At 39.1% G+C, this 12306-nt stretch overlaps 1 pseudogene; it reads left to right on the plus strand.

Moving 5' to 3' along the window:
- The first annotated feature begins 229 nt into the window (after positions 1 to 229).
- On the plus strand, positions 230 to 12049 carry LOC136335531 (tetratricopeptide repeat protein 24-like; annotated as a pseudogene).
- Positions 12050 to 12306: the final 257 nt, after the last annotated feature.

Raw genomic sequence — 12306 nt, forward strand, 5'->3', positions numbered from 1 at the left:
TTTAATTTCTTCAATTTTGAGCTTTTATTAAATCAAAATTTTGCATATTAATTTGCTTGAAAACTTTTGCTTTAGCCCTTTACCTGTGGACTAAGTTTTGATTTAGAGCTGAGTTCTTTGTAAAGTCCACCCTTCCTTTGTACAGTGGCTCTTTTTTGTTTATACCTGGGCATGAAATGTGCCTGGTGACCCACTGAGTCAAATAAAGGATCTCTGAAAAGGAAAGAAAATGACTGTGCTGGCAGCTCTTAAAGTGGTCCCCCAGATTGTGTCTGAAGCAATTCAAAACCTCCTCACTACATTGTCCACAGCTTGTGTACCCCCAAGAGGGCTGCCTTCTCAGGAGCTGGTGCTGGCACTACTGTGGTTTGGATCAATGTGGTCTTGGTGAGGAGGTGTTGCTGCTTTTCAGCGTCTTCAGTTCCTACTATGTTCTGAAAAAGGTGAGGGATATCTATGGACCAGATGGCTCCAGGGGCAGCCCTGCCAAAATGACTCTACAGGCATTCACAACAGAGCTCTTTGTGTCTGTGTGTGTGATGGCCAGACACACACCAATCCCATGGCATTTTTAATTGGAATGGTTGTTTAAATAGTAAGCATGATTTCACAGTTTTCATTTCCCCTCTATACTCTACACTTTGCTCTTTGAGTAGGATAAAATAAGTTTAGTTTTCAATATTGAATTATTTTTTCTGTTTGAAAAGAACCTATGAGATGTTTCAAAGAAGTTTAGGAAATTAGAATGCTTAACTCAATGATCTGTACTAGAGTAAATTAGCAGATTATGAAAAACAAAGGAAACTCTTCTGATCTCTATTATTATAGGGGTACCCTCAAACCTACCTTCTCCTCTTACATAACAGCTTGCCACATAAGCAGACTCTGTCTCTCAAACACTCAAGGATATTTTGAGAAAAGGAGTAAATTGAAAGAGCTCTTTGAAAAGAAAGTTAGTATTCAGTCCTCCTTCCACACTCACCTCAGGTCTACTTCTGCTTACTGTAGAAGCAGATTCGTGTGGAGATTAAGAGCTCAAATTCTGTCTATGAGGGGTATTTTTGTTTTTGTTTAATCTCTTCACCTTTTTCACTCAGTTTTTCAACCCTCTTTCCTTATAAAAGCCGTCAGTCTGTTCTCTGTATCTATGAGTCTGTTTCTATTTTGTTTGTTAGTTTATTTTGTTCATTAGAGTTAGTACATTTTTTTCCATTAGATTTCACATATAAGTGAAATTGTATGGTACTTGTTTTTCTTTGATTAATTTATTTCACTTAGCATAATAATCTCTAGGTCTATCCATGCTGTCACAAAAGATAGGATTTCCTTCTTTTTCTTGGCTGAGTAGTATTCCATTGTGTACATTTACTGTGGCTTTTTTATCCACTCATCTACTAATGGACACTTGAGCTGCTTTCAAATCTTGGCTATTCTAAACAACACTGCAGTGAACATAGACTATATTATTTTAAATAGTGTTCCAGGTTTCTTCAGATATATTCTCAGAACTAGAATCACTGGGTAATAAGGCAGTTACATTTTTAATTTTTTGAGAACAAGGAGTTCAAATTCTGGTAGCCTAGGTCATCTTGAGCAAGTGTTTTGTTTTGTTTTTTAACCACTCTGTACTTAGTTTTCTCACCTATAAAATGGAAAGAATGATAATGGATTAAATAGGGTATTACCTGTTAAGAGCTTTGAAAATGCCTGGCGCTGAGTTAACTATGACTACAGTTGCCCATTAAACTTTACCCTTAGATTTCTTTCAGTGTGGCAGCCTCTTACTTTGTGACTTTGTGATCTCATTTTGTATCTCAGACCTGTGAGTTAATGGGGAGAAATAAATTTATGTATTTTTTATCATCTTTCTTACTATTTTTTTGCAAATTTGTACCTATTATTAACTAACATTTATGTTGACTCTATTGTTTATAAAATCTTTTACTATTTATAGAGTTTTAGCCTCACAACAATTCTGTGATGTTAAGAATTGATAGGAAGTATCACTAATCATTAGAGAAATGCAAATTAAAACCACAATGAGATATCACCTTACACCAGTCAGAATGGCGCTTATCAACAAAACAACACAGAATAAGTGCTGGCGAGGATGTGGAGAAAAGGGAACCCTCCTGCACTGCTGGTGGGAATGCAGACTGGTGCAGCCACTGTGGAAAACAGTATGGAGATTCCTCAAAAAACTGAAAATCGAACCGCCTTTTGACCCAGCTATCCCACTTTTAGGAATATACCCCAAGGACACCATAGAACGGCTCGAAAAGGAGAAATGCACCCGCATGTTTGTGGCAGCATTGTTCACAATAGCGAAGATCTGGAAACAGCCCAAGTGTCCGTCAGAGGACGAGTGGATTAAAAAACTTTGGTACATATATACTATGGAATACTACTCAGCCATAAGAAATGATGACATCGGATCATTTACAATAACATGGATGGACCTTGATAACATTATACAGAGTGAAATAAGTAAATCAGAAAAAAAAACTGAGATGAATCCATACATAGAAGGGACATAAAAATGAGACTCAGAGACATGAACAAGAATGTGATGGCAACAGGGGCGGGGGGGTTGGGGGAGGGGGGATGGGGTGAAGAAGGAGAGAGGGGTTAGGAGAGGGGAGGGGCACAAAGAAAACCAGATAGAAGGTGACAGAAGACAATTTAACTTTGCGGGAGGGGTATACAGCACAATCAAATGTCAAAATAATCTAGAGATATTTTCTCTCAACATATGTACCCTGATTTATCAATGTCACTCCATTAAATTTAATAAAAAAATATATTAATATTAAAAAAACAAACAAATAAACCAAATCATACCAAAAAAAAAAAAAAGAATTGATAGGAAGTGATATCAGCAAGATGGTGAAATAAGAGATTTCCACTGTCACCTCCCACAAAATATTGATTTTGACAATCAACCATAGACAAGAATACTTGTGGGAATTTGGGAGTTCCAGCACAGCTTTCAAGCAAAAATTCCAAGAACAGTTGCATTGAAGAGGATAAGAAGAAATTTTCACTTTTTCAGAGTGATCTTTCCCCTAAGGAAGCATAGTTTAGGGCCATGAGAGATTCCTTGGTTCTGAAATTTCTTCTATAGAGAAAAGTGAGAAAAAACCCTTGCTCCCCCATCCACCATGTAAGATATTATCAAAGAGGGCTGCTTTTTTCTCATCCCACCTAAAATACTGAGCTGATCTGCAGGCCTGAGGGTCTGGGGGTATAGCATTAGGACTTAGATCTCATTGAAGTGATAAGAATCTTACCAACTGCTTTCTGGACTCTATTAGCAATACTACCCTTGGGGTGCTGGAGACATCCTGTCTACAGATGCCCCCAAGTTGCCACAGGCATGCCCAATGTTCTGCATGCCTTGCTCTATGGCTGGCTCCCTGTGAGTGGCGACTACAATCTTTTGCACACAGTTCGTGTTTGCAAGCAGAAAGTTAGCCTGACTGTGTTAGATTGAGAGAAAGCACAAAAACTTGAGCATTTCAAGGGAGCCTCCTAATAAAGGCAAACAGGAAGCTCTCAACAGTTAGTCTGGTTTTGCAAGATGGAGAGAAGGAATAGAATTTTAAGAATTACCCTTTGAGAGAAAGAAATGCAGAGTAGATACATCCATACAAAGGACTGAGAAGGCCTCAGAATTCCTACCATTGCTGACTCATGATGGTTTTATTTCCTAAAACCAGTCAGTAAAAACTAAAAGAGGGGACTCCTTCTTTAAATGTGAAGACAGCAATGTAAGACTTCAAGGCACATGAAAATCAACAAACATGACAACACTAAAGAAATATAATAATTTTACAGTAACAAAACCCAAAGAAGGCTGACCAATGGTTGTGTAGTGGATAAAACATCTACCCAGAATGCTGAGGTCACGATTTAAAACCCCAAGGTTGTGGTCTCTCCGTGCAAGTTCATCACTGCTGGGTTACTGGCTTGAGTGGGGGATCATCTCCATGATCACAAAGCTTGCCAGCTTGAGACCAAATGGTCACTGGCATGAAAAGCCCAGTGTCACTAACTTGAGCAAGGGACTATGGCATGGCCACAGTAAGGCATATACAAGAAGCTCAATGTACAACTAAAAGTGAGAGCAACTACTAGTTGATGCTTCTCACTCTCTCTCACCCTCTCTCTCCCTTCTTCTCTCTCTTTTTCTCGGAATTAAAAAAACCCACAAGGAAATGGAGATCTACAAGTTACCTGATAAATAATTAAGAATAATTATTTTAAGGAAGATTGGAAAGCTAGAGAGAACACAGATAGACAATTCAACAAAATAAAATGAGAACTGTATCAGAGAGATAGAAACCATAAAAAAGAACCAAACAGAAATTCTGGAGCTGAAGAATATAAAATGAATTAAATGAAAAATACAATAGAGCATGTCAACATAGACTTGATCAAGCAGAAGAAAGAATCTGTGAACTCAAAGGTACATCATTTGAAATTATCTAGTCAGAAGACAAAAAAGAAAAATAATAAAAGCAATGAATATAGCTTATATGTCATATGGTACCTCATCAAAAGAAACAAGTTATAAATTATGAGAATTATAAAATAAGAGAAAAAGAAAGGGACAGAAAACTTAATTAAAGTAACAGCAGAAAATTTCTCAAATCTAGGGATAGGACATAGTCTCCAACCAGATTCAACCCAAAGAGGCCTTTACTGAAACACATTATAATAGAACTGTCAAATATCAAAAACAAAGAGATAATTTTAAAATCAGAAGGATAAAAAAACATCACATATAAAAGAACCACAAAAAGGGTATCAGAGTATTTCTAGCAGAAACCTTGTAGGACAGAAAGTACTGAAATAAAAAGACTACCAAGAAAAATATTTTACCGTCCTGGTATTTTGAAAATGTCCTTCAAAAACAGAGGAATGGTAAAGACTGTCCCAGCAAAAAAAACTAGAAATGTTCAACACCACTTAACTTACCTAACAAGAAATGCTAAAGGAAATTCTTCAAGCTGAAATAAAAATATGCTAATTATTAACATGAAAGTATGAAACTCACTGGTAACGATTAAGTATATAGACAAATTTGGAATACTCTAATAATACTCTACTAGTGGTGTGTAAATCGTGTGACTTTAGTATAAAGGTTAAAAAACAAAAGTATTAAAATAACTTAGTTTTAATTATTTGTTAATGGATACATGGCAAAAAATGTAAATTATGACACCAAAACATACAATATGTTGGGGAAAGTTAAGAAGTGGGTTTTTTTGTATGTGGTTGAAATTAAACTCTTATCAGCTTAAGCTAGGATGTTATAACTATACTTTTTATAAACCTCATGACAACCACAGAATAAAAACCTATAGCAAAACCACAAAATATAAAGAAAAATTAAAGCATACCACTATGGAAAATCACCAAATTACAAAGGAAGATATCAAGAGCTAAAGAAAGGAACAAAGAACTATAAGCCAGCCAGAAAACAGTAAAATGGCAATTTTAAGTCCTTGCCTATCAATAATTACTTTAAAAGAATATGAATTAAATTCTGTTATCAAAAGACAGAGTGGCTGAATAGATAAAAAATATGTGCTCCTTATAAGACGTATTTCAACTATAAGGCCATAGTTAGGCTCAAAATGAAGGGATAAAAAAGATATTCCATATGAAAAGCAACCAAAAGAAAACAAGGGTAGCTGTACACCTATTAGGCAAAATAGACTTTGAGTTGAAAACAGAAATGAGAGAAAAGAGACATAATTATATAATGATAAAGGGATCAATTTATCAAGAGGATATAACAATTATGAATATATATGCATGCAACATTGAAGCACATAAATATATTAGGCAAATATTAAAAGATCTGAAGGGAGAAATAGATACCAATTCAATAATAGTGGGGGATTTTAATACTCCACTTTCAACAATAAATAAATCATTAAGACAGAAAATCAATAAGAAAACATTGGACTTAAGCTATACTTTATACCAAATGGACCTAACAGAAATATAAAAACATTTTATCCAACAGTGGCAGAACATACATTTTTCTCAATTGCATAGAGAACAATCTCAGAGATAGATCATTCTAGATCATAAAACAAGTCCTACCAAATTTAAGAAGATTGAAATAGTAGCAAGTGTCTTTTCCAAGCACAATTGCATGAAACCAGATATTAATTACAGAAGAAACTGGGAAATTCACAAATATGTAGAAATTTAAAAACCTGCTTCTGAACAAGAGATGAATCAAAAAATCAAAGAGAAATAAAAAAATATTTTGGGACAAATGAAAATGAAAACACAACATCCCAAATTATATGGGTTGGAACAAAAACAGTTCTAAGAAGACCTCAAATAAACTTTACGCTTCAAAGTAAGATAAGCAAAATTGACAACACTTTAGTTTGATTAACTACAAAAAAAGAAGACTTATATAAATAATGTAAGAAATGAAAGTGGAGACATTTACATAAAGATGCTAAATAAGATTTAAATGGATAATACAAAAAAGACAAAGCACAGGTTAAAAACAAAATATTTTTTTATTTTATTTTATTTTATTTTTATTTTTTTAATAAATTTTTATTAATGTTAATGGGATGACATTAATAATTCAGGGTACATATATTCAAAGAAAACATGTCTAGGTTATCTTCTCATTAAATTATGTTGCATACCCCTCGCCCAGAGTCAGATTGTCCTCTGTCACCCTCTATCTAGTTTTCTCTGTGTCCCTCCCCCTCCCCCTAAATCTCTCCCTCCCTCCCTCCTGCGTCCTCCCTCCCCCCACCCCTGGTAACCACCACACTCTTGTCCATGTCTCTTAGTCTCATTTTTATGTTCCACCAATGTATGGAATCATGTAGTTCTTGTTTTTTTCTGATTTACTTATTTCACTTCATATAATGTTATCAAGATCCCACCATTTTGCTATAAATGATCTAATGTCATCATTTCTTTTTTTTTTTTTTAATAATTTTATTTTTTTAATGGGGTGACATCAATAAATCAGGATACATATATTCAAAGATAACAAGTCCAGGTTATCTTGTCATTCAATTATGTTGCATACCCACCACCCAAAGTCAGATTGTCCTCTGTCACCTTCTATCTTGTTTTCTTTGTGCCCCTCCCCACCCCCTATCCCTCTCCCATTCCCCCCTCCCCCCCGTAACCACCACACTCTTATCAATGTCTCTTAGTTTCACTATTATGTCCCACCTACGTATGGAATAATACAGTTCCTGTTTTTTTCTGATTTACTTATTTCGCTTTGTATCATGTTATCAAGATCCCACCATTTTGCTGTAAATGTTCCGATGTCATCATTTCTTATGGCTGAGTAGTATTCCATAGTGTATATGTGCCACATCTTCTTTATCCAGTCATCTATTGAAGGGCTTTTTGGTTGTTTCCATGTCCTGGCCACTGTGAACAATGCTGCAATAAACATAATGTCATCATTTCTTATGGCTGAGTAGTATTCCATAGTGTATATGTGCCACATCTTCTTTATCCAATCTTCTATTGAAGGGCTTTTTGGTTGTTTCCATGACTTGGCCACTGTGAACAGTGCTGCTATGAACATGGGGCTACATGTGTCTTTACGTATCAATGATTCTGAGGTTTTGGGGTATATACCCAGTAGAGGGATTGCTGGGTCATAAGGTAGTTCTATTTGCAGTTTTTTGAGGAACCACCATACTTTCCTCCATAGTGGTTGTACTACTTTACATTCCCACCAACAGTGTATGAGGGTTCCTTTTTCTCCACAGCCTCTCCAACATTTGTTATTACCCGTCTTGTTGATAATAGCTAATCTAACAGGGGTGAGGTGGTATCTCATTGTAGTCTTGATCTGCATTTCTCTAATAACTAATGAAGCTGAGCATAAAACGAAATATTTTTTATCAGAACAGAGCAGAAATGCAGTGTTGGGCTAAATGTCATAGAGCTGCTGGACTGTAGACTCAGAAATTAGGACAATGGCAGTAAAAATTTGGCTTCTGTGGAGTATCTGGTCTTACATGGTTTTATGTAAGTTTGAGGACTAAATCAAGGCTCATAGATTAAAACCAGAGGCTGAATAGAGCATGCTTCCCATGGAAAGAGGCAAAAACCCAAATGGCCATAACTGCTATTTGGAGCTATATCTTGTAACAAGCAGGGACCGAAGGAAAAACAGTCAGAGTTCCAGCTTCTCAGCCTAAATTTAACCAAGTCTTCTTCAGCTTTCCTGGCTGTTTGGGCAATATCCCCATATATCAATATGTTATTGATATATGAGGATCAATATATCAATAGGTTATTGATATGTGGGGATATTGCCCAAACAGCCAGGAAAGCTGAATTGGAAATCTGATGTAGAGTTGGGGCCTACCATGTAGGGGAGTGGTGAGGAAACATGATTTGCAGAACCACTTGACCAGAAGGTGTAAGCTTCTATTGGAGACTTTAACAACAACAGGACTGCTGAGGATTTTAACCTTAACAGTTTGATGGAATGGTGGATCCAAATACCAGAATAGAGTGGGTAGAGTACTAAAAGTGAAATGAGGAATTAGATATAGTGAGTGTAGATAACTTCTTTTCCAGAAATATAGACCATGGAGAGTCAGCTGGGGAACACTAAAGGGAATTTGTCATGCTTATACACAAATGGACGGGGCTGCTAAAGAAGGAATTGTGGAAGGTTCACAAAGGAGAGGGAATGAGGTAGCAGAGATAGATGACAGATCAAGTCTTTGTTTCTGGACTAAGGGGACTTGGAAGTAAAGTCTTTTACTAAGAATAACAGTGTGATGATAGCCAGATGGAAAGGGGGTAAGGGTATGTGGAGATGGGCAAAGGTGAGGAAGTAGGGATGAAAGAAGACTTTGCTTGGGGCAATGGGTGCATAATGCAGTGTTCAGATGATGTTTTATTGAATTGCACACTTGAAACCCATACCCCCAAAATAGAATTAAATAAAAAAAGAATAACAGTAACACAAGATTTTTTTCTCCAACTCCCCATCACTTCACAGGACATTCCAAAGTGATGCGATACTATGGAGACCAGAGTGAATTGAGACAGGTCTGTGCCTTAGTGGAGGCAAAGGTCTGTGAGAAGGGAGAGCTTTGAGTGAACATGGGGTAGTGCATGAAACAGAACGGTGAAGACTAGAGGAAGTGGAAGCAGAGGATTTGTAGCACTTAAGGCAAACCAAGGTAGAACAGCTAAGGGCAGCAAGTTCCTGTATCCAGCAAAAAGAACCCACACATACTCACACGCATTTAGCAAACCCATGAGTTTCAAAGACAGATTTTATGGCTGGTGAAGCTAGAGGAAAGGAATCTCAAAGGACTAGATTTTATTGTGCGAACAAGTCAACAAGACTTGTGTATTTGTTAGTGTAATATTCAAGTTTTTGTTCATGTTTGAGGATATTTTATATATATTTACTTATATATCTGTCTCTTTATATCAGAGTATACATTCCTGAATGTAGAAACTATATTTTACCTACCATGGACCATGGATGGTAACAGTGTGAAGGATGTTAGCAAGTACTTCTTGGACATTACATTTGTCAGAATTTGAAACAATCAATATAAAGGATGATTTAGAAATCTGCAAATCAAACTTAGAATTTGTATTTAAATCTTTGAAAGCTTCATTTAGTCTTGAAACAAGAGCTTGTTCTTAAAATATTTCTAAGATTATATCTTAAATGTGATGTCATTTGTTTCTTTGTCATTTACATAACGTTAGAATATTTTACACTGCCTTTTATTACTCAACTGTATGATCCATAATCAGATATTATGAATAAGAAAGAATTGAGGAAAAGAGATTTATATAATGATACATTTTTGATATTTATTTTTGGTACTAAGTGAATCATGCCACAAGGAAATGAGAAAGTATATTAAATAAATTACAGTACTTTAATATCCGCGATTTAAATAACTGAATTTAAAAAAATTATCTCTTTAACAGTTTTCAGAATTTTGGATGAACTGACTTTATAAAGTTCTTGAATTTAATATATAAATATGCCAGTGACCAATATATTCTATAGGTTGTGGGGGAATATAAATGTAGTAGCCACCCTCCAAGATGGCCTCCAATAATCTCTGCATCCTGATACTCAGCTTGTGTAATGCACTCCCACACTGAACAAGACTAATTTGTGTAACTAATAAAAAAAACTTGGAAATGACAGTGTGTGAGCTTGGAGACAACACAGTGAAAGACACGGCTTGCTTTTTTTCATATTACTTGCCTTGAAGAAAAATCAGCTACTCAAGTGACCGAGTAAGAGTCCTCAAGCAGCCTTCTGGAGAGACTTGTGTGGCGAGGAACTAAGGACTCATGCCAACAAGCAGGACTAACTTGTCAAGTGTATGAGTGAGCCACCTTGGTAGTGGATCATCCAGCTTTCACACAACTGTGACCCCAGGCATCTTGACCTCTACCTCACAAAAGACCCTTAGAAAAAACCACCTAGTTAAAATGGATCTTTGACCCACAGAGACTGTGAGATAATGAATGTTTATTTTTTATGCTACTAAATTTTGGGATAATTTGGTATCTAGCAATTGATGACTATTAAACCTTACAGGCAAGGGTAGGTAACCCAAGCCAGAGGGACCATTCCAGAAAGCCAGCTGCTGAGAAGATCAAAGGAGTACTATATCTTCCCCCAACCCTGAGGCTACCGCACAAGAGCCTGAGCCTTCAAGTTCCGAGAAGACAAAAAAGAAAAGAAAGTGGCAACAGCAAGAGGCCAGCATTCAAGCCCTTACCAGGGCTGGCCACGGAGCCCTACTGGCTGGCCAGAACCATGAGGCCTTGGCCAGCTTCCAGTGGGCCGTCTTCCTGGCCTTCAAGGCCCCACAAAAAAGGGGCAGCCCTATTCTCCAGGCCTGTGCCTTTAACCTGGGGGTTGCCTACGTGGAAACTAGGGACCCAGCCTGAGGCCTTGAGCTGCTCCTAAGAGCCCAACCTAAAGAGGAGTCACAGGGCAGGTGTCATGGTGACCAGTGTTTCAATGTGGCTTTGGCCTACCAAGCCCTGGGCAACCTGCCTCAAGCTTTGGCCTGGTACCACAGGGCCCTGGGCCACTACTAGCCACTAGGTAACCAGGGGCAAGCCCAGGCAAAAATGGGAGCCTGCTACTAGGCTCTGGGACAGCCTGAGCTAGCAGCCCACTTCCTGCAAGAAGCAGGCTGGGCATATGCCCAAACAAAGCAGTCCGGCTGCAGCCCTGGCATTGGGGGCTGCGGCAGGGTGTCTGCTGAAGAGTGGGCAGCATGGCCTGAGTGAAGTGGTGCAGGTGCTGGAGGAGAGCCGAGGCTTGCTGAAATGAGTACTGGGGGGACTGCTGGGGCAACTCTTTAATGACCTAGGCCTGGGTTACTCCCAGTTCCAGCTGTTCCCAATAGCAGCAGAGGTCTTCCAGCAGGCCCTGCCCTTGTGCCAGGGGCCAGGAGAGGAGGCCACAGTGTTGAGAAACCTTGGGATGGCCCACAATGCCCTCGGCAATTATCAGGAAGCCCGGGAGTTTCACCAGAAGGCTGCTGACCTTCGTGGCTATGTGGGGTAGCCGTGGGAGCAGGGCTGGAGCTTTGGCAGCCTGGCATTCACACTGAGCTAGCTGGGGGACCACAAGGCTGCCAGAGACAACTACCTACATGCTCTGCAGGCTGCCCAGGACATGAAGGGGCAGTGGCAGGCCTGCAAAGGTGTTGGTGCTGCTGCCGCCAGGCTGGGGCAGCACGATCAGGCCTTGAAGTACTATAAGAAAGCACTGGCCCTGTGTCAGGAAGAGCCTGACTCTGTACGAGAGCGACTGGTGGCCAAGTTGGCAGATGCCATGAGGACCCATTTGGACCGGGGTGGGCTGGACCTGACTCACACCCTGACCTCAGCCCCAGAGAGGCCTCGAGCTACAGGTGGGGTCTGCCCAATGGGGACTCCAGCCAGGGTGGGAGGGGGCCTGGCAGAAGCACAGCACAGCAATCTGAACAACCTTCACCCAGCTCAGGAGACCTAGCATGTCCCCTGCCTTCTGCACGGCCTGACTGTAGACCTCAGAGAAAGGGAAAGTCCCACTGAATGGGGGGATATACAGCTTAAGTTTATTCCCCATTGCTCTGCAGCCCGCCGGCACAGGTAAGAGCCAGAGAGGGCGACAGAAGCTAGAGCCAGAGCAGGCTGCTTCTGCTCTTTCCGTAGCCACTCCCACTGGCAAGTTCTGCCCTGCCTCCTGCAGGTCATTCAAACAGCCCAGGGGAGCCCCCAGCAGGAACC

This window comes from Saccopteryx bilineata, chromosome 4 (assembly GCF_036850765.1).
Source record: "Saccopteryx bilineata isolate mSacBil1 chromosome 4, mSacBil1_pri_phased_curated, whole genome shotgun sequence".
NCBI lineage: Eukaryota > Metazoa > Chordata > Mammalia > Chiroptera > Emballonuridae > Saccopteryx > Saccopteryx bilineata.